Below are 4273 nucleotides of genomic sequence, written 5' to 3'. Positions count from 1 at the left end.
CCCGCGCCGGCTTCCAGAGGCGCCGCGCGCGCCACCCAACCGTCGCCTCCCGCCCGGAGCTCCGGGCTCACAAAACACCTCCCTCCGCTCGTCCCGACCCCGTCTCCGCACGCTCCCCACTCGCCGCCGCCTCGCCCCAAGTCCCGGGGACGGCGGCCCCGCCCGAAGCCCGCGGCTCGTGGCCGCCCGGCGTCCACTCTCACGTTACCATCTCGGACTGTGCTGAAGATCGGACAAGCGAGAAAGAGTCGAGGCCAGGCGGACGCGCAGCGAGATCCCGGCGCCCACTCCTCCGTCGGACCGCGATTCAAACTGCGCCGTCTCCCGCCTTCCTCGCGCCCTTTATACCGCAGAATGTTCCCTCATCCGGGAACTCGGCTGGCTCGGCCCACCAATGGTTGCCGCCCGCCTTCGGGACGCGTCCTTGAGGTTCCAGCCAATGGGAGAGGGCGCACCGGGATGGGGGGCGGGCGCTCGCGAGCTCGAGCGCTGATTGGCGCGTGCGGGGTAGCGGGGGAAGAGTGGGGGAGGCGGCGGGACGGGACCGGGGAGAAGAAGGGCGCCGCGGCGGGAGGGCAGAAACAGAGTGCTGCGCCACCGCCACCCGCCACCGAGCGACCCGACGGAGGCGTCACGTGCCCGGAGGGAGGAGTCGAGCTGCTGGGGAGGAGCGCGCTCGCATCCTCCCCACCGCAGCCCCCCCTGCCTGATTCCCCGCGGGGTTCGGGCGACCACGTGAGCTCTCCTCCTGGTCTAGCCTGGCCCCTGGCTGATAGCCTGGGCCTCGCAGCTCGCCTCCGGCCCGGCCATTCCTCTTCTCTCCGCAGATCTCGGGTCCCCTCTAGCTCCTCCTTTGTGACAGGTGGCTCAGATCGGCCTCTGCTCGGTGAACCACTTCCCTGATAGACTGCCTCTTAACCCCCAACTTCTGCCCTCACCTCTTTGGACCGCTCACCCCCTCCATCCTGTCTCCTGATAGCAGCAGGGCCAACTTACCTTGGTGATAACAAATAATTTTGTGCGCACACAGAAAGCTTAGGATGGAGCGTTATTATAATGAAATCGTCAGCCATAATTTTGCGGAGACTCCACATCCATGGGATGCGCCTCATAGCCTAGTATCGAAAGTTGATTTATTGGAACGTCAAAGCTATTATGTGTCAGCTTTCCTACACTAAACATTTTGCCACATGAATAATGTTGGGTAAATGTCAGTGGGGTAACCGTAACATGATTCACAAGCAGTTACAGATGGTCCATGTAATCAATTACAAATGCTGGGCTTAAAAGAAGTGGGACTGAGCCGGCGGTGGTGGCGCTCGCCTATAATCCCAGCACTCGGAGGCAGAGGCAGGTGGATCTCTATGAGTTCGAGGCCAGCCTGCTCTATAGAACGAGTACCGGGACAGGCTCCAAAGCTACAAACCCTATCTCAAAAAACAAACAACAAAAAAAACCCACAAGAATGTACACACGGTACTGTTCTGATGCCAGTTGCAGTTAGCAGGTTGACAACGCCTATGTCATCAGGAGACCATAATGATCTAGAGCTTTCATATTTATAGTACTTAATATGTAACACTTTTATTTTTTTAAAGGATTTATTTATTTATTGTGTATACAGTATTCTGTCTACATGCATGCCTACAGGCCAGAAGAAGGCACCAAATCTCATTACAGATGGTTGTAAGCCACCATGTGGTTGCTGGGAATTGAACTCAGGACCTTTAGATGAGCAGGCGGTGCTCTTAACCACTGAACCACTAAACAATTATTGTGCTAGGCGCAGGTGTGCACGCCATAAGGATTTCGTGGAAATCAGATGACAGCTTGTAGAATGGGTTCTGTCTCTCCACCTGAGCATGGGATGCAGGGACTGAACGCAGGTAGTCAGGCTGGTACAGAGGGCACTTTTACCCTTTGAGTCATACTACCAGCTCAACAGTGTGTTACACTTTCTGTGTCATGGAATAGCAATGTGAGAGAATTTTGAAACATAAACTCTACATTATGTTGGGCTTCAGTTTGAAAGATTTTTTGAAATTTGGGACCCTCTCTGGTGCCAGATTAATGCTAGAAGAGAGGCTTCCAAAAATTTTGATGCCAAGGCTTAAACTAAAGAATTATGATGCCATCATACGATGCTAAAAAAAAAAAAAAGACCCAAAAACAAGGAAAAAGAGAAAAAACAAACCCAAAAATACCCGCAAATCTCCTGCAACCCCAGCACTTAGTAGGCTCACCAGGAGATTCACAAGCAGAATGCCAGTCTGAACTACATACACACAGTCTGTTTCAAAAAGGTAAGGACTGGTCTGCTGTGGCGGCAGCCCACACCCATAATTGCAGCACTGGGGAGGCAGAGGCAGGCTGATCCTTGTGAGTCCCAGGACGGCATGGTCTACACAGTGAGTTCCAGGCCATGTAGAGTAACAGAGTGAGACCTTGTCTATAAAAAAAAAACAAAACAATAAACCATAGCCAAATACCTCAAAGCAGTTTCATTGGTAGAACAATAACAGCCTAGCAATTTACAAAGCCAAGAGCTTACAGCCCAGCGCTGAGGGAGAGACAGAAAGAATTATTGAGCCAAGCCCAATATGACATTGAACGTTGACTTCTGATGAGATTTCTTGCCGTTTACCTCACAGCCAGCTTCATTCCTTTCCTCAGATAATTCTGTGCAAGTTTTTTGCTATAAAAATCCAGCTAAGAATTTATTGTTTCTCCGCTGGAGAATGGTAGACAAAATTAGCTCACAATCAAGTACACATGAATTCTACAATGCCTCCTCATTGTATCATCTCAGTACTCACCTCGCCCCTCTTTTGTTTTTATTTGTTTGTTTTTTTTATTTTATTTTTTCCGAGACAGGGTTTCTCTGTGTAACTGTCCGGCTGTCCTGGAACTTGCTCTGTAGAGTAGGCTGGCATAGAAATCACAGAAACCAGCCTGGCCCTGCCTCAGGAGTGCTGGGCTTAAAGGTGTGCTCCACCATACCTTGTTGGTTTAACTCTGTGAGGCTGCTACTGTGCCTGTCTAAAACACCTGATAGCCCTAATAACCAGATGAACGGCCGATAGTGAGGCAGGAGAAAAGATGGGCAGGGATGGCAGTCAGAGAGGATAAATAGGAGAACTCTGGGAGGAGAGAACAAGGAGAGGAGGACATCAGGGGCAGCCACCCAGGCAGTCACTGAGTAAGAAGGAAAGGAAGATATACAGAGATGGAAAAAGATAAAAGTCCAGAGGCAACGGTAGTCGGTATAATTTAAGAAAAGCTGGCAAAAAACAAGCCAAGCAAAGGCCAGACATTCATAAAAATAAACCTCCATGTGGGATTTATTTGGGAGCTGAGTGCTAGACCCTTCCAAAAGCTAAGAGTAAAACATCCCACAGTAACACCTGGCTTTTTTGGTTGTTGTTGTTGTTGTTGTTTAAAATTTAAAAAAAAAAAAAAAACCCACTATCTTAATTCTGTAGCCTAGGGTAGCCTGGGACCAGTCTTCCAAACTTTGCCTTCTAATGTGGGATTCCCCTCTGTATGTTGTGAATACCATTAATGAATAAAGAAAACTGGCTTGGCCTGATAGGGTAGAACAGAGCTAGGCAGGGAACACTAAGCTGAATGCTGGGAGAAGAAAGGCAGAGTCAAGAGAGAAGCCATGTAGCCCTGCAGAAGGCAGACACTGGAACCTTGCTGGTAGGCCACAACTTTGTGGTGAGACACAAATTAATGGAGATGGGTTAAATTAAGATGTAAAAGCTAGCCAATAAGAAGTTAGAGCTAATGGGCCAAGCAGTGATTTCATTAATACAGTTTCTGTGTGATTATTTCAGTTCTGGGCGGCCGGGAACTAACAAGCAGCCTTATTATGTTGAGCTTATATTAAAGGTTATTAACCTTTTGAAAACCCAAGTTTCACAGTGCTTTCACATAGCTGTTTAAAGATTAAGGAAAAGGGTACACAAAGTACATGTAACCTGTGCTTGACTGGCACGTAGTAAATGCTTCATAAACAAGGATAATATATATAACATATAACAAGGAAGGTGTGGTGGTTAGAAAGAGAATGTTCCCCATAGGCTTATATATCTGAATTCATGGTCCCCAGTTAGTGAAACTGGAAAGGATTAGGAAGTATGGCCTTGTTGGAAGAGGTGTGTACTTAGGATGAGCTGGGTGTTTGTTGTTTTTTTTTTTTTAATTTATTATGTATACAGTATTCTGCCTGCATGTATCTCTGCAGGTCAGAAGAGGGCACCAGATCTCA

The sequence above is a fragment of the Microtus ochrogaster genome, chromosome 21 (genome assembly GCF_000317375.1).
Source record: "Microtus ochrogaster isolate Prairie Vole_2 chromosome 21, MicOch1.0, whole genome shotgun sequence".
NCBI classification, from domain to species: domain Eukaryota; kingdom Metazoa; phylum Chordata; class Mammalia; order Rodentia; family Cricetidae; genus Microtus; species Microtus ochrogaster.
This window is presented reverse-complemented; position numbering follows the sequence as displayed.